The sequence below is a fragment of the Oncorhynchus nerka genome, linkage group LG12 (genome assembly GCF_034236695.1).
Source record: "Oncorhynchus nerka isolate Pitt River linkage group LG12, Oner_Uvic_2.0, whole genome shotgun sequence".
NCBI classification, from domain to species: domain Eukaryota; kingdom Metazoa; phylum Chordata; class Actinopteri; order Salmoniformes; family Salmonidae; genus Oncorhynchus; species Oncorhynchus nerka.
In genome coordinates, this window is record NC_088407.1 from 66,605,662 (window position 1) to 66,625,141 (window position 19,480).

A 19,480-nucleotide genomic window follows, 5' to 3' on the forward strand; every position below is an offset into this window, starting at 1 on the left:
TTTGACAAGTAGGAGAATGATTAGAAATGACATAATCCATTTGTTTCACCTTGCCATGCTACAGTGTTACCGCTTCAGTTCTATTCATATTACTTGTCATTTTCTAATTGCATTCCCAATGTTTATGGAATTAACTTTCTGTGAATATTTGACCTGAGCCGTCAGTGCATTTTCCTTAGCTACACTCTCCCTCTGAACACATGGCAGAATTAATCCCTCTACTTAAGGCTTCTACATCCTCTAATTGTCAGGATGTCAAGCTACTCTCTATGGCAAACACTTCTGCACAACTCTGCGTCCAAGTGCATGTCAATTAAGCTCGGTGCAGGTCAAGACATTGAAGAATATGAACACTGTACACTATGTGGAGACGGACAATTGTCTGACCTTGTGGCACTCCACTAAGAAATCCATTGTCATTTGCGTACAATACTGTGAAATACCAGCAGCTATCTCACCAAACAAGGCAAACACAGAACACCAGAGAGAAATTCCTCTTGACCGTTGAGTCATGGTAATCTCCTTATGCACTCTACATGCTTTCTTCAGTTCCCAACTTGCTAACGACCATAAGGTCAAACAGTGGTTCACAACTAAAGTTGCCAATTCTGAAATTTACATACACCTTAGCCAAATACATTTAAACTCAGTTTTTCACAATTCCTGACATTTAACCCTAATAAAAATTCCTGTCTTAGGTCAGTTAGGATCACCACTTTATTTTAAGAATGTGAAATATCAGAATAATAGTGGAGAGAATAATTTATTTAAGCTTTTATTTCTTTCATCACATTCCCAGTGGGTCAGAAGTTTACATACACTCAATTAGTATTTGGTAGCATTGCCTTTAAATTGTTTACCTTGGGTCAAACATTTTGGGTAGCCTTCCACAAGCTTCCCACAATAAGTTGGGGGAATTTTGTCCCATTCCTCCTGACAGAGATGGTGTAACTGAGTCAGGTTTGTAGGCTTCCTTGCTTGCACACGCTTTTTCAGTTCTGCCCACAAATCTTCTACAGAATTGAGGTCAGGGCTTTGTGATGACCACTCCATTACTTTGACTTTGTTGTCCTTAAGCCATTTTTCCACAACTTTGGAAGTATGCGACCATTTGCGACCAAGCTTTAACTTCCTGACTGATGGCTTGCTTTAAAATATCCTCATAATTTTCCTTCCTCATGATGCCAACTATTTTGTGAAGTGCCCCAGTCCCTCCTGCAGCAAAACACCCCCACAACATGATGCTGCCACCTCCGTGCTTCATGGTTGGGATGGTGTTCTTTGGCTTGCAAGCCTCAACCTTTTTCCTCCAAACATAACAATGGTCATTATGGCCAAACAGTTTTATTTTTGTTTCATCAGACCAGAGGACATTTCTCCAAAAAGTACGGTCTTTGTCCCCATGTGCAGTTGCAAACCGTAGTCTGGCTTTTTTATGGCAGTTTTGGAGCAGTGGCTTCTTCCTTGCTGAGCGGCCTTTCAGGTTATGTCGATATAGGACTCGTTTTACTGTGGATATAGATACTTTTGTACCCGTTTCCAGCATCTTCACAAGGTTGTTTGCTCTTCTGGGATTGATTTACACTTTTCGCACCAAAGTACGTTCATCTCTAGGAGACAGAACATGTCTCCTTCATGAGCGGTATGATGGCTGCTTGGTCCCATGGTATTTATACTTACGTACTATTGTTTGTACAGATGAACGTGGTACCTTCAGGCGTTTGGTAATTGCTCCCAAGGATGAACCAGACTTGTGGAGGTCTACCTTTTTTTTCTGAGGTCTTGACTGATTTCTTTTGATTTTCCCATGATGTCAAGCAAAGAGGCACGGAGTTTGAAGGTAGGCCTTGAAATACATCCACAGGTAGACCTCCAATTAACTCAAATTATGTCAATTAGCCTGTCAGAAGTTTCTAAAGCATGATATAATTTTCTGAAATGTTCCAATTAAGTTCTTTAAAAGCACAGTCAACTTAGTGTATGTAAACTTCTGACCCACTGGAATTGTGAAAAAGTCTGTATATAAAAAATTGTTGGAAGAATTACTTGTGTCATGCACAAAGTACATGTCCTAACTAACTTGCCAAAACTATAGTGTGTTAACAAGAAATTTGTGGAGTGGTTGAAAACCGAGTTTTAATGACTCCAGCGCAAGTGTATGTAAACTTCCGACTTCAACTGTAGGACCTGTTTCAATTGATCACGAGGCACTTCATATGCCCCCTCCTGAAAATATCCTTTATATATTATTCAGCTAAGTTAAATTATATTCTTTTTTCTAAAAATTGACATAATATAAAATAATGGCACAGGACTTATAAGCATATCTTGTCTGCTAAATGAACAAGCATACAGCCTATGTCATGGAGTACAGCCAGATAACATACAGTAGGCCAACTCATATTCTGTTCTTCATAAATACATTTCTTCATATCTTTCTTTACACCTGACTAAAATAGATAATGGATTTATTGTGATGTATATTACATTCATTGATTTTATTATGCTTTTTTAAATGTAGATGTACCAAAAGCGCGCATCAGCGGCTTGGATGCAGCTTGTATGTGTGGAGGCCTGGAGATGCTAAACATATTTACGTTAATTAACGGCCAATTACTGTGAGACCAGCAGTCTTTTGCATGGCAATAACAGTCTGACAACATTTAATGACTCCCACAGCCCTAATAAAGGGATCTCCACTTCGAAGATCTCTCCTCTCTCCTATCATATGACCACCCAGTGGCGATAAAGTAATCCTCATTAGCCACCTCCGTAATCTGTGCTCCAGGGACAGGCAGGTCGATGCACAGCGTTGGATGCCTTCTATCTGCCGGCCAAACAACCCTCGGCCAATACTTCTCTGCTCTGATCTGTCATTACAAATCAGACAACTTTCACTGCCCAATTAGGCTAGCCAGTGTTTCTGTGTTCTCCCTGCTCCCTACCCAGGGACCTGTTTAGATGCAGATGACACTGACTGTGGTCTACTGAACCAGAATATAGCAGGGAGATGGTCTCAGTCTTGTTCACCTTGCCTGGCCTCTTTGTTTGTCTTTTCTTTCTAAGCATGGAGAGGAATCGATTCTTCCCCAGACTAATCTCTAACCAAAGGGTCTGAATAAAGTGCTCATTAGCTGTAATGTGGTCCGCAGTGTGATAGGAAAACTATCAGGGGTTACTGTTGTGGGAGGAGATTACTAGAAGATGGAGGTTGGCTCTATTCAGACAGTGGGTTGAGGATTATTACACCTTGTTCAGTGCATTGAGGTGGAATTGCATTTGGTCACTTTATTTGGAAAGTCTGGATAGTTGGGCTCCCGAGTGGCACAGTGGTCTAAGGCACTGCATCTCAGTGCAAGAGGCGTCACTGCAGTCCCTGGTTTGAATCCAGGCTGCATCACATCCGGCCGTGATTGGGAGTCCCATAGGGTGGCGCACAATTGGCCCAGCGTCGTGGTAGCCCGTCATTGTAAATAAGAATTTGTTCTTAATTAACTGACTTGCCTAGTTAAATAAAGCTCTAAAAATAAAGCTCTAGATACTCTAGATGGCCATACTATTAACAAACTAAGGTTATGTTTAGAATAAGGGTTAGGGTTACAACTAGGTTTAGGATTAGGATTAGTGGATAGTTAGTTGAAATGTTACTGAAAGTCTGTAGTAGTGTTGGCATGATACCAGAATTTTTACCGCTAACCGGTTTAGTATCACGATACTCGATACCAAAACGATACCACACCAACAAAAAAAAAGGCATTTTAGCCAAAGTTACAGAATGGCACTTAATCCAGACAGATCTTTCAAATTCAGTATCATTACATTTTAATATAAAAAAATAATAAATAGACATTAACAAATGAATTATACAAATATACAATTAATTTGACTTTGATAAAAACCTAACTAACTAAATAACAACATAATGGTAATAATTTATTAGTATATGAGTAGTTATATGAGCAGGGAAATTCCATAGGACAGCAAATGAAGCCTATATCAAAATTGTCACTCATGAGTGCTGAGTTTACACTCTGATATGACACTGCTCTCCCAGTTTTGCCTGCTGTTTCATTCCCATTGCCCAGCTCTAGTCTTCCCCTATCTAGATGCAGTACGGTGTCATACCCAGCATAGTCAGTCTGAGTGACAGACATGCTAATTGTGCTAATGAAGGTCACCCCGCGGAGCAGCTGGAGTCCCTCGCTCTGTTCCCACAACACACCCTGCAGGAGCACCGGGACCTGCTGTATGGGTCTCACCAGGCCCCACAAACCACCATATGCTCCCCACCCACCACCTAACACATCTCACAGCACTGCTTCTTTGAAAAACCGTCCAGGCTCTGAGGCCCTGGCAAAGTGTGAGGAGTGAACACACAACCCCATATTTTTTCCCATTGACTGAATCATCAAGATACAAACAAGGATTATATTATAGTATGTTGGTATGACATCAAAGACCTTTCACACAAAGCACCCAGAGGTGTATGGATCGGTTATGAAACTGCAAGTCACACAGCCCTCCTTTTGGGTGAAGGAAAGGTAAAGTCAGTATTGGGGTGAAATGGAATGATCCCATCCCTTACTCCTCACTCACCCCCACCCATCACCCTACCTACACTGTATGTCTGCATTACAGCAGCCCTGAACCCAACCCTGAATACATGGTTTCTCAACTCTGGCCATGGGGACCTATAGAGTAAGCACAATAGACTACTAATCTTATAGTGATGCTACATTTACAATGGAAGCCAACCATATGTATGGTCCTGTAAAATAGTTTTTTTTTAAGTTACTTGATTCTTTTTAAGTTCTCTTTTCTTTTGTTTTTCCAGGTTTCTGTTTCCCCCAGTTAAGTTTTCGCTCTCAAAATCAGTTTATTTTATTTATAAAAACTACTAAATTGAATGTTAAGTCCACAACAATGCTTAAAATAATTTGTTTCATTAGTCCATTGTTGATATAGTCCCAAAATGTTTTGCATGTCGCCTATCAAGTTTTCAACATATATAACTTTCAAAATATAGAAATACAGACGGTTTGAACCACATCAGGGGACCACTTTTTGAATTTTTGGTTGTTGACATCTTTATTTTGGGTGTAGTTACCCTTTAATTCCAGAGCAAACTTGCAAGGGGCTGTAGTTTAGCTGTGTTTTTGAAGCGCACATGTGATAGTAGAGTTTGCAAAACAAATAACCACTGGATTGATGCAAATGATCATGAAATCATTCTGCCAGGTAGGCATAGGCTACTTTGTAGGTAATATTTAATTGAGAAGGTTTTTTGGAAAGCTTTTCCATCTACCAGACGACTTTTTGCTAATGGCTACACAAAGTGGTAGACACACGCACTGCACATACACAAACACATACACAGACGTTACCTCTCAGACAATTGCAGGAAATATGAATCACTGATGCTTTCTGTTTATGTCTTATGCTAAACTTGTGATAATTAATGAATTTGTAATCGCAGATTTTATAGGGCCCTAAATATGTGGTGGATCATCATCAACACTAGAGTTGCCACACAGCATGCATACCCCCCCTTCCCAGTCTCCTCTACTAAGTGTTCAGGATAGACTGACACATACAGCCGGCTGATGAGTGAGACAGGGCCAGGGACTGTAAAGGTTAGACAGGATGAGGACTGGCATCTTGGCATGTCTCTCTCCAGGCGGCTCCCCTCTGAATGGACTTGGTGACAGGGCTCCGCTGGGCCTTTGGTGGGAGCAGGTAAGGGGTTCCTCTTAGGGTCCCTGTGTGGGTTCCGCTGTGGTATTTCTCTCTTAAGGGCATGGACGGGCACCCCTGCGGACTGCCTGACAGCACACACCCACCCACACACTGTCACACACAAAGCCCTTGCAATTTCCTTCTGATTCATATAGAACACAAACTGGAAGAGATTATTGCCTTTTCAATCATTTTGAGATTAATTTGACTATTTTGAAGTTACTGTAGAAAATGTAATTTGTTTCGTCTAACACTCCAAAGAAGAATTTACACTGAATATACAAAACATTAGAAACACTCGCTCTTTCCATGACATAGACTGACCAGGTGAATCCAGGTGAAAGCTATAGAGTACCACGGTATGAGTCGTCATACCCATAAAACCTAGCGGTCAACAGGGAAATGGTTCCAAACGTTTTCCCACCACTCACCATGAATTTTTTCCATTGTGTTTTTTAGAAACACTTAAACTAAGGGCTGTGTTTGGTGTAGGCCACCCTGGCATGACGTTTTGATAACCGTTTAAATCTCTCTAGGACAAGATTACTTTTATCAATATATTCGCCTGTATTTACCCCCCAAAATTAAATACTAGCTGCTAATTAGATTGCCGAATCGAGACAAAGGTAAGACTCTCTGTATAAACGATCTAACGTTAGATAAATGTAGTAATTGGCTTGGGTCCTGAGATCCTCAAAAGGTTCAACAGCTGCAACATCGAGAGCTTCCTGACCAGTTGCATCACTGCCTGGTACGGCAATTGCTCAGCCTCCGACCGCAAGGCACTTCAGAGGGTAGTGCGTACGTCCCAGTACATCACTGGGGCAAAGCTGTTTGCCATGCAGGACCTCTACACCAGGCAGTTTCAGAGGAAGGCCCAAAAATTGTCAAAGACCCCAGCCACCCCAGTCATAGACTGTTCTCTCTACTACCGCATGGCAAGCGGTACCGGAGTGCCAAGTCTAGGACAAAAAGGCTTCTCAACAGTTTTTACCCCCAAGCCATAAGACTCCTGAACAGGTAATCAAATGGTTACCCAGACTATTTGCAATGTGTGTCCCGCCACCAAACCACTCTTTTACGCTGCTGCTGCTCTCTGTTTATCTTATATTCATAGTCACTTTAACTATACATTCATGTACATACTACCTCAATTTGCCCGACCAACCTGTGCTCCTGCACATTGGCTAACCGGGCTATCTGCATTGTGTCCCACCACCAGCCAACCCCTCTTTTACACTACTGCTACTCTCTGTTCATCATATATGCATAGTCACTTTAACCATACCCACATGTACATACTACAATAAGCCTGACTAACAGGTGTCTGTATATAGCCTTGCTACTGTTATAGTCTTACCTACGCACACACCTTTTTCTTTCGCACTATTGGATAGAGCCTGTAAGTAAGCATTTCACTGTAAGGTCCACAGCTAGAGATTACTTGCAGGAGCTTGTAGGGATTTGTAGTCTTGCATGATGTCTACTTTGATGCTAATTAGCATTTTCAAATCTGAGAGTAAATGGAGCCCGAAAATATTGATAAATCTCTCTCGGTCAAGGTGACTTAATTGGTTATCAAAACGGCACGCCAGGGTAAAACTACATGAAACACAGCCCTTATTTTAAGTGTTTCTAATATCCCCCATGGGAAAAATGAATGGTGGAAAAACTATTGGAACCATTTCCCTGTTTGACTGCTAGGTTTTATGGGTATTTTGACACCTCCACTGTGGGGCTCTATGATCCCTTATTGATGTCACCTTCTAAATCTATTCAGAGGGTGAATGGGCAAGACAAAATATTTGTGCTTTGAACCGACTAAGGTAGTAGGTGCCAGGCACGCCCGTTTGAGTGAGTCAATAACTACAATGCTGCTGAGTTTTTTCAGCACAACAGTTTCCCGTGTGTATCAAGAATGGTCCACCATCCGAAGGACATCCAGCCAACATGACACAACAGTAGGAAGCATTGGAGTCAACGTGGGCCAGCATCCCTGTAGAACGCTTTCGACACCTTGTAGAGTCCATACCCCAACGCATTGAGGGCAAAAGGGGGTGGAACTCAATATTTGGAAGGTGTTCCTAATGTTTTGTACAGTCTTTGTATGTTCTCATCTGTGAGGTTTGGTTTCATTCCGGGAAGGAAGAAAGTATTGCTTTATATCATTCACACAGCCCACTGTTGTTCCAGTACTCTGGAACATCAACATCACTCATTGGAAAGCCATATGGAAATTAATTCTGTAGAAGGTGTGTGTGTGTATGCTGGCAGGCCAGGGAAGGACATCAGGGACATATTAGCTATGTCGGCCCAGTCAGTGCTCTGAGTCTACCCGCTGGCTCTCCCTCGCGAATCATTACACTGGAATGCAGTATGATTTACAGGAGCTAGGCTGAGGCGAGCTGAGCCACGCCAGGGAATGTCTGAGGGGGAAAAAAGAGATTGAGTTTGCTGAGTAGATGCTGGATTATGTGTCTCTTTGTGTGATTGCTAGACTGAGTTGGTGTCCTGTCCATAGTCTGTATTTGTGAGATTCAGTTAGACATGCCAGACTGTTTGAGTGACAGAATACATTTACATTTACATTTAAGTCATTTAGCAGACGCTCTTATCCAGAGCGACTTACAAATTGGTGCTTTCACCTTATGACATCCAGTGGAACAGCCACTTTACAATAGTGCATCTAGGTCTTTTAAGGGGGGGGAGGTGAGAAGGATTACTTTATCCTATCCTAGGTATTCCTTAAAGAGGTGGGGTTTCAGGTGTCTCCGGAAGGTGGTGATTGACTCCGCTGTCCTGGCGTCGTGAGGGAGTTTGTTCCACCATTGGGGGGCCAGAGCAGCGAACAGTTTTGACTGGGCTGAGCGGGAACTGTGCTTCCTCAGTGGTAGGGAGACGAGCAGGCCAGAGGTGGATGAACGCAGTGCCCTTGTTTGGGTGTAGGGCCTGATCAGAGCCTGAGGTACTGAGGTGCCGTTCCCCTCACAGCTCCGTAGGCAAGCACCATGGTCTTGTAGCGGATGCGAGCTTCAACTGGAAGCCAGTGGAGAGAGCGGAGGAGCGGGGTGACGTGAGAGAACTTGGGAAGGTTGAACACCAGACGGGCTGCGGCGTTCTGGATGAGTTGTAGGGGTTTAATGGCACAGGCAGGGAGCCCAGCCAACAGCGAGTTGCAGTAATCCAGACGGGAGATGACAAGTGCCTGGATTAGGACCTGCGCCGCTTCCTGTGTGAGGCAGGGTCGTACTCTGCGGATGTTGTAGAGCATGAACCTACAGGAACGGGCCACCGCCTTGATGTTATTTGAGAACGACAGGGTGTTGTCCAGGATCACGCCAAGGTTCTTAGCGCTCTGGGACGAGGACACAATGGAGTTGTCAACCGTGATGGCGAGATCATGGAACGGGCAGTCCTTCCCGGGAGGAAGAGCAGCTCCGTCTTGCCGAGGTTCAGCTTGAGGTGATGATCCGTCATCCACACTGATATGTCTGCCAGACATGCAGAGATGCGATTCGCCACCTGGTCGTCAGAAGGGGGAAAGGAGAAGATTAATTGTGTGTCGTCTGCATAGCAATGATAGGAGAGACCATGTGAGGTTATGACAGAGCCAAGTGACTTGGTGTATAGCGAGAATAGGAGAGGGCCTAGAACAGAGCCCTGGGGGACACCAGTGGTGAGAGCACGTGGTGAGGAGACGGATTCTCGCCACGCCACCTGGTAGGAGCGACCTGTCAGGTAGGACGCAAACCAAGCGTGGGCCGCGCCGGAGATGCCCAACTCGGAGAGGGTGGAGAGGAGGATCTGATGGTTCACAGTATCGAAGGCAGCCGATAGGTCTAGAAGGATGAGAGCAGAGGAGAGAGAGTTAGCTTTAGCAGTGCGGAGCGCCTCCGTGATACAGAGAAGAGCAGTCTCAGTTGAATGACTAGTCTTGAAACCTGACTGATTTGGATCAAGAAGGTCATTCTGAGAGAGATAGCGGGAGAGCTGGCCAAGGACGGCACGTTCAAGAGTTTTGGAGAGAAAAGAAAGAAGGGATACTGGTCTGTAGTTGTTGACATCGGAGGGATCGAGTGTAGGTTTTTTCAGAAGGGGTGCAACTCTCGCTCTCTTGAAGACGGGAGGGACGTAGCCAGCGGTCAGGGATGAGTTGATGAGCGAGGTGAGGTACGGGAGAAGGTCACCGGAGATGGTCTGGAGAAGAGAGGAGGGGATAGGGTCAAGCGGGCAGGTTGTTGGGCGGCCGGCCGTCACAAGACGCGAGATGTCATCTGGAGAGAGAGGGGAGAAAGAGGTCAGAGCACAGGGTAGGGCAGTGTGAGCAGAACCAGCGGTGTCGTTTGACTTAGCAAACGAGGATCGGATGTCGTCGACCTTCTTTTCAAAATGGTTGACGAAGTCATCTGCAGAGAGGGAGGAGGGGGGAGGGGAGGAGGATTCAAGAGGGAGGAGAAGGTGGCAAAGAGCTTCCTAGGGTTAGAGGCAGATGCTTGGAATTTAGCGTGGTAGAAAGTGGCTTTAGCAGCAGAGACAGAGGAGGAAAATGTAGAGAGGAGGGAGTGAAAGGATGCCAGGTCCGCAGGGGAGGCGAGTTTTCCTCCATTTCCGCTCGGCTGCCCGGAGCCCTGTTCTGTGAGCTCGCAAAGAGTCGTCGAGCCACGGAGCGGGAGGGGAGGACCGAGCCGGCCTGGAGGATAGGGGACATAGAGAGTCAAAGGATGCAGAAAGGGAGGAGAGGAGGGTTGAGGAGGCAGAATCAGGAGATAGGTTGGAGAAGGTTTGAGCAGAGGGAAGAGATGATAGGATGGAAGAGGAGAGAGTAGCGGGGGAGAGAGAGCGAAGGTTGGGACGGCGCGATACCATCCGAGTAGGGGCAGTGTGGGAAGTGTTGGATGAGAGCGAGAGGGAAAAGGATACAAGGTAGTGGTCGGAGACTTGGAGGGGAGTTGCAATGAGGTTAGTGGAGGAACAGCATCTAGTAAAGATGAGGTCGAGCGTATTGCCTGCCTTGTGAGTAGGGGGGGAAGGTGAGAGGGTGAGGTCAATAAAACTTTACTTTTCTAACATTTACATTTAAGTCATTTAGCAGACGCTCTTATCCAGAGCGACTTACAAATTGGTGCTTTCACCTTATGACTTACAAATTGGTGCTTTCACCTTATGACTCGGTGATAAGTGACTTTTTTAACGCCTGTCACACGTATGTGTCAGTGGAGTCTCCTCAGGGGAGGAAGGGGAGGACCATCCTCCTCAGTGAATTTCATACAAATAAAATAAAAAATTAATTCTCCTTTTTAGATAAAACTATGCTAAATACATTCACGTCACCACATAATTGATTAAAACACACTTTGTTTTGCGTTGAAGTTCCACAGTAGCCTCAACAGTACCCTACAGGTCTCTTGCAGCATGAACTGACATGTTGTCCACCCAATCAAAGGATCAGATAATTAATCTAGTACTAAACGCATAAACTACAGCTATCTAGCACTGCAGTGCATAAAATGTGGTAAGTAGTTGACTCCGAGAGAGACAGTAGTTGAACCGTTTTGAACACATTCATTTCTTCCAAAATGAAGGAAAGAAAGAGAGCTATAAGAGCGAGAGAGATATTTAGTTTAAAAAAAGAACTTTCAGTTTCACTTACAGTACTTCACAAGCAAATGCAGCTAGCTAGTTTAGCCTACGCAAAGACCCTACTCCAACATAGGGATGCTGTGTTAGCTAGCTGGCTATGAATATCGAACACAACACTGGAACTCTTCCAAGTCATGGTAAGCTTTTGGTTTTACTAATTTATTGTAAGTGCTAAACTGCTTACTGACTGTAACGTTTTTACTAACACGTTAGTTATATTAGCTATGTTGACACTTTAGCTTATATGGCGACAATGATGTAGGCTGTGTGTAGCGGTTATGATATGGTTTGGCTTGGAAAGTTTTTATTTATTTTTTATTTTTTGCCTGTGTGTTGTCCATTGAAGTCCACAAGTGAAGGAAAAAGGTGAGAGGAGGAGAGTGCATAGAATGAGTACAACGTAGCTGCTATAAAGGTCAATCAAATGTATTTATAAAGCCCTTACATCAGCTGTCACAAAGTGCTGTACAGAAACCCAGCCTAAAACCCCAAACAGCAAGCAATGAAAGGCCAGAACCTAGGAATAAACCTAGAGGGGAACCAGGCTGAGGGGTAGCCAGTCCTTTTCTGGCTGTGCCGGGTGGAGATTATAACAGAACATGGCCAAGATGTTCAAATGTTCATAGATGACCAGCAGGGTCAAATTATAATAATCACAGTGGTTGTAGAGGGTTCAACAGGTCAGCACCTCAGGAGTAAATGTCAGTTGGCTTTTCATTGCCGATCATTCAGAGTATCTCTATGTCTGGGACAGGTAGCACGTCCGGTGAACAGGTCAGGGTTCCATAGCCGCAGGCAGAACAGTTGAAACTGGAGCAGCAGCACGACCAGGTGGACTGGGGACAGCAAAGAGTCATCAGGCCAGGTAGTCCTGAGGCATGGTCCTAGGGCTCAGAGGGAGAGATATATATTATTATCAGAGGGAGAATACTGAAATTCACACAGGACACCGGAAAAATACTCGAGATATAACACTGACCCTAGCCCCCTGACTGAAAGCCCCCCAACAGAAATCCCATAATTAAAATTCCTCAAATATACATGTATTTTACACCCTTTTAAAGATACACTTGTTGTAAATCCAGCCACAGTGTAATATTTCAAAAAGCCTTTACGACGAAAGCAGACCAAACGATTATGTCAGGTGAGTGCCTATTCACAGAATAACACAGCCATTTTTTCAGCCAAAGCAGAAATATAAATAAAATGAATCACTAACCTTTGATCTACATCAGATGACACTCATAGGACTTCATGTTAGACAATACATGTATGTTTTGTTTGGTAAAGTTCATATTTATATCCAAAAATCTGAGTTTACATTGGCGCGTTGTGGTCAGAAATGCATTGTGTCAAACAAACATCCGGTGAAAGTGCAGAGAGCCACATAAAATCACAGAAATACTCATCATAAACATTGATAAACTATACAAGTGTTTTCATGGAAATATAGATAAACTTCTCCTTAATGCAACCGCTGTGTCAGATTTCAAAAACGCTTTACGGCGAAAGCACACTTTGCGATTATGTTAGCTAGCCACAGAAACGCATACAGCCATTTTCCAGCCAAGGAGTGTCACAAAAGTCAGAAATAGCATTAAAATTAATCACGTACCTTTGATGATCTTCATCTGGTGGCACTCCCAGGTCTCCATGTTAGACAATAAATGTTTGTTTCTTTCGAAAATGTCCCTCTTTATGAGCAAAAACCTCCTTTTTGTTCGAGCATTTTGTCCAGTAATACGAATGAAGAAGGCGTGTGCACTAATTCCAGGATGAAAAGTTTTTTAAAAATACAATAAAAGTTAGTAGAAACATGCCAAACGATGTTTAAAATCAATCCTCCGGTTGTTTTTGTCATAAATAATCAATAATATTTCAACCGGACAAAAGCTTCATCAATAGGAAAGGAGAAACAAGAAAGGCGCGTTCACGATCAGGGCACATGGCTGATGAATGGAAATTTCCACTGGTCACTGATTTGAAAGTGCTGTATCTCTCTCATTTTTCAGAGAAAACGCCTGAAACAATGCCTAAAGACTGGTCACATGTAGAGGAAGCCACAGAGCTCATGAACTGGGTCCTAAGTCTTTGTATGGTGGATAGGCTTTCAATGGAAAAACAGCCTTTCAAAATAATAGTACTTCCTGGTTGGGTTTTCACCTGCAATATCTGTTTTGTTATACTCACAGACATTATTTTAACAGTCTTGGAAACTTTAGAGGGTTTTCTATCCAAATCTAATTATATGCACATCCTATATTCTGGGACTGAGTAGCAGACAGTTTAATTTGGGCATGCTTTTCATCCAAAATTCCAAATGCTGCCCCCTACCCTAGTGAAGTGAAGAGGAGAGGAAAAAAGGATGGAAGGATTGAGAGGCATAGTTCATGGAAGAAGATGGGAGACCTGTCGCCTTTTTATAAGGTTGTCAGTGTCACTGCTACAGACATTAGAAGAAGACGTTGTTCTCATTTCCAGGGTCTACCATGTCTACAATTTCCCCTCTGGGACAAATAAAGTTTATTGAATTAAATGGAATTTGCAACTCTCCCTACAGTACACGTATGGCTACTTCCAATGTAGCATTTGGTGTTTGAAAAGCTGTCCGCTTACAAAATGGATTGCATCATCATTTCCCTTACATCATTTAAGGTATTAACTTGTAACCATTTTGTATAGGCTCTCCTCGTAAGCGCTAATATAAACTGTGAAACTGATGGAGATGATAGAGGGATTTCATGCAGGAGATTCTCTGAAATGACTGCCCTTAGGGTCCCTAGTATAGTCCGCTTTATCTCTCGTTTAGGAGAACCAATCTGAGATGTTATTCAAAATGCTTTTAACAACTCCTAGGATCCGTTTCTGTTCCTTAAGTACATTTGAAGCCTTCTGTTCAGCAGGACAGTGTGGCATATTGAGGCCATTTGTGGCTTTATCAGAGGAACTTAACTGGTAAGCACGATCTTGATCACTGGTTTAGACTGCAGAGGGAGGTTCTCACTGGGCTGCCTTCTTGACTAAATTTGACAGATGTGAGGAAGGAAGACGGATCGCTGCTATTTACCTTGCATCTCAGAACAGACACAACATCCATCATTTACTCTTTAGGAAGGGGGGAATGGTCAAAGGTTGAAGCGTTTCGGGTGCCATGCATGTGATTAATTATTAATGATCTGAAAGATGACATCTGTATACTAACATGCAAGTCAACCTGACTGGAATGAGTGATTATGTTTAATGATGCAAGACACAATGCCACCTGAATGACTGCGTGATACATTTGTACCTAAATGTTTAAGATCTCTATATATCTGTTAGCCTAATCTTACTTGAACATTAGTGAATTGTGTACTGATTTGGAAGATTAGACTATGTTGATTCATCCATATTAACCCTTTCATGCGTGAGTTTCAAATATCTCTAACGGTCGCCCCAGCGTGAGTTTTTTTATGCACGTGATGTTAGAATGTTCTCTCCATTCCAGAATGTGATTGATACGTAACAGTACATTTTATCCGCGCTGCCCTCAAACTAAAGCACGCAGCCTGTTTATATTTATAGGTTGTTTTAACTTCAATTTCAAATGATTTTCAAACAAGTTTTTATTTTCTAAAAACAGTTTGAATTTAGGTGTGTTACGCCTCCTCATTCATTCACATAAAAATAGTCATTTTTACTTTTGCGAATAATTACATTTTTGGGACATTTCTGACACGGACAAAATTCCCCAAGCACTACCCAATTGTTTGTGCAGTTCACGTCTGCAGACATTTGCTCATCTCCCGTCAGAACAGGATCTGCACACGTGTTCACATTTTCTATTCCACATTTCTATTGTAGCGTACTGTATGTATGGAGCATAATATATTTGTGTATATTCTTTATCACCGCGGACACGTGAGGTAACGTTACTCATTTTATAACCTTTATGGTGTTATAGTCAATCGTGCTTACGTAGCCACATTCTTCTATTAGCTCTGTAAAACAATGCTAAATGCGTCAGAGAAGTATTATCTTGTGTTGCATTTTGAAGCTACCATGGCCTTACGACTCTCAAGTGGTGCAGCGGTCAAAGGCACAGCACATCAGTACTAGAGGCGTCACTACAGACTCCCTGGTTCAAATCCAGGCTGCGTTTCCATCAAAGTAAGTGCCTTATTACGTTATAATAGTTATAATAATAGTTTCCGTATGCCGTTTCTGCTGTAGCTGTAGATCATAATATATTCCTTATAACTGCGGACACGTGAGGTAACGTTACACATGTTATAACCTTTATGGTGTTATTGTCAATCATGCTTACCTAGCTACATTATTCTATTAGCTCTGTAAAACGATGCTAGTTGCGTCAGAAAACTATTAGCTTGTGTTGTATTTTGAAGCTACCCTGGCCTTATGACTTCCAAGTGGCGCAGCGGTCTATGGCACTACAGACACCCTGGTTCAAATCCAGGCTGTATCACAACTGGCTGTGATTGGGCGTCCCATATTGCAGCGCACAATTGGCCCAGCGTTGTCCGAGTTTGGCCGGTGTAGGCCATCATTGTAAATACTAATTTGTTCTTAAATTACTTGCCTAGTTAAATAAATAAAAGATATGACCATGGTTTGTTTATTTGGTCTATTCAGCATAGCTCTGTTCTGCCCTGCCTTGCCCCCTTGTGGAGCTCAAAAGTTAATTTCTTACTGTTATAACTCAAATCTGTGATTTTGTCAATGCAATAAACTATTTTTTTTATAGCAGTGTTTATTATGTTACTTCTTTGTAGTATTGTTTTATTGCTATATCCTTATATTGTATTCTAATGAATAATTCCTCTTTATTCTGTACTTTCAGAAACATTATTTGTCAATATCATAACTGGAGCTGGACATCTTTGGAGCTGAAGAATGAGGACAGCTTTTGTATGCTAACGTACACTCCTTAACAGTTGTACTGGATGAAAACACAGCAAGAAAACACATATGCCAATATGTAATATTAATCTATTTTATTGCAGTACTGGTAGTTGGTTCAACAACTTGTTTTACTAGAGGACAAAAAACTGAATATGCATAACCCATATTTAATATCCATGCAGTGACTGAACAACAACTGCATTTCCACCCCCATCTCTAAGGCATATTATCATGGCTGCAACAACACTGAATGGCGCAGAGTGGGAGGTTACGTGGTTGACTGCCGGCACGCGCTACTTGTATCAATAAATCACTATCAGAAAATGTTTTGTGTGGTAATTATTTGTGTATTTACGATTTTATTCACATGTTTTCAATTCTAGGTGACAAATCATGCATTCCGATTCTTGCACAGATTGTAATGGGCACATATTATGTGTGTAAAATACCTTTTTGAAGGTTGTACTGATTATGATGAGCTAAGCTAATTCCAGCTGTGTATCCATGTTTGTTGACATACAATGCATTCTGGGATTCACGTCTGTTTGACCAAAGATGTTATAACAAAATGAGGTGAGTAAGAGTTCACTAATTTTTTGAGGACTTTCGGAAATTCATGGTGGGATGTGAACGACGGCGGTAGATGACACACCCCTTCAACATGCATACTACAAACAGACCAAACTCATCTCGTCTTCTCTTATTATCTTCGGTTTCTGTGAGGAAAAAATGCATGGCTGCGCGGCTGAAACTAATGTCGGATTACGCTGAAACTAATGTCGGATTACTTTCGATTTCTATAAAGTGTTTTACCTAGTTATTTCGATCAATGGTGAGCTCACTCACCCGGGATGTGATTAATTATATACAGTAATTGCTATTAGCTAATTCATATTGTAGTTTACGTCAGCCGACAGTTAGAAAATATGACTGCTTGTGTTGGGTCAATCTTTCCTCAGCGCTAGGACAAATGTAGCCTACATTTTTCCAGTTAGGATGATTGTGTTATGCTATATCTTCTGTGAATATCTGAACAATCCATCCAAAAATAAACTGCTGACATTCTGGACATAACTTTGTAAGGACTGTGTTTGTGTAAATAGTTTCTGAAAAAAGTGTGGCCAGCTCAAACGCTGATTGTTGCGTCATTCGAAACTGCCGTTCTAAACGAGCATTCCAAATGAGTGTTCTAAACACACGGGTGTGATCGTACGCTTCAGGGACCACTGTAGAACGATCACGCCCGTGTGATGGTACGTGTGAAAGGGTTAAGTTGCCCAAAATGTGCTCAAGACCCCATAGAGCCTAGTTGTTTTTATTTTGTCTGAGAGTTATATTATCCTCACCTGAAATAATTTCTAGACCTGGAAACAATGCCTACTTGGTGAGCGCGAGAGAGGATTTACAGTCTTCATGCCCCCGCAGTCTCAAAAGGAAATGTGAATACACTGTATAACAACGTACAACAATGCATCCTCTCAGACAAAAGTCAAGTAATCCTTGTCCTCACTAGAGACAAAACAACAATGACACATGATTGCTAATGCCGGAGTAGGCCTAGTCAATAGATTTTCTTTTTTTTAGGAAAAAGGAGACTGTCTCCAGAGTTGGCAAGAGCGGAGTGACAGCATATTAATGGTCAAATCGAATTTATTTATAAGGCCCTTCTTACATTAGCTGATATCTCAAAGTGGTGTACAGAACCCCAGCCTAAAACCCCAAACAGCAAGCAATGCAGGTGTGTGTAGCAGCACGGGGGCTAGGAAAAACTCCCTAGAAAGGCCAGAACCTAGGAAGAAACCTAGAGAGGAACCAGGCTATGAGGGGTAGCCAGTCCTCTTCTGGCTGTTCTGGGTGGAGATTATAACAGAACATGGCCAAGATGTTCAAATGTTCATAGATGACCAGCAGGGTCAAATAATAAGAATCACAGTGGTTGTCGAGGGTGCAACGGACAGCACCTCAGGAGTAAATGTCAGTTGGCTTTTCATAGCTGATTATTCAGAGTATCTCTACCGCCCCAGCTGTCTCTAGAGAGTTGAAAACAGCAGGTCAGGGTTCCATAGCCGCAGGCAGAACAGTTGAAACTGGAGCAGCAGCACGGCCAGGATTACTGGGGACAGCAAGGAGTCATCAGGCCAGGTAGTCCTGAGGCATGGTCCTAGGGCTCAGGTCCTCTGCGAGAAAGTGAAAAAGAAAAAGAAATAGCGAAAGAGAGAGCATACTTAAATTCACACAGTACACCAGATAAGACAGGAGAAATACTGCAGATATAACAGACTAACCCTAGCCCCCCACAGCTTGGTCATGGTGATCAGAATGGTTCTGTCATTTTCAAAGACCTTTTCTCCTTAAAATAATGAGATGTTTTCCTCTGAATATTGCCAAATATTGAGTTGGGAGATATATCTCATCACAATTGGATTTTCTTAGAAACGGGCAATATCTCAGAGTATTACTGGCTACAATGTCTGGCCAGTAGTATGGACAGTTGTACAGTATGTATATCAATCTCCTCTGATATAGGATACAGTCAGTGCTTCACCTAATACTTTAACCTGTTTCAACGTGATCGGAAACATTCCAGATTGTTTAAGAATGATATCAGTTGAATTAAAGAAAATAGGTTTGACATCTAATACCACTACTTTGACAGATGTTGATTTATCTTGAATCTAGACTTCTTGAGCACTGAATTTGATGGAATATTCCCCAATAGTGTGTATTTTTTCTTATAAACTGTAAACTGACCTGACTGTGTGGAGAGGTTGTTTTGGGGGAGAGAGGTATCTGTGCGTAATTTATCCATGCACACCAGGTTGGGTCAGATTAAGTGGTAAGGAATGTCTTGTTTGACGTGCCTAAGCAGTATTACTTGATGCTATCCAGAGAGGTTGAATGTTTGGCATCTCAATACTCTCTGTATAGTTGAGCTGCTTAAATTATGTTTTACATTTTAGGCTATTCCCACAGTGGGGAATATTAGGTTATTGGCAGTAAACTGAGACGTGCACATATACACACACGCTGCACAATCACGCAATTAATGCTGCTATCAATATAAAGTGCATTCGGGAAGTATTCAGCCCTCTTGACTTTTTCCACATTTTGTTACGTTACAGCCTTTATTCTAAAATGGATTCAAAAATCTACACACAATACCCCATAATGACAAAGCAAAAACAGGTTCTTAGAAATGTTT

At 42.5% G+C, this 19,480-nt stretch overlaps 1 protein-coding gene and 1 long non-coding RNA gene across 3 annotated transcripts in view; both read left to right on the top strand.

The window, feature by feature from the left end:
- Positions 1-19,480, top strand: part of LOC115138635 (syntaxin-binding protein 6-like) — a 112,096-nt gene that overhangs the window by 44,245 nt on the left and 48,371 nt on the right. The window lies entirely within an intron of this gene.
- LOC135574189 (uncharacterized) lies at positions 14,505-16,602 on the top strand. Its single transcript, XR_010465217.1, has 2 exons — positions 14,505-15,525; positions 15,762-16,602. It is a non-coding gene; the product is annotated as an uncharacterized LOC135574189 (long non-coding RNA).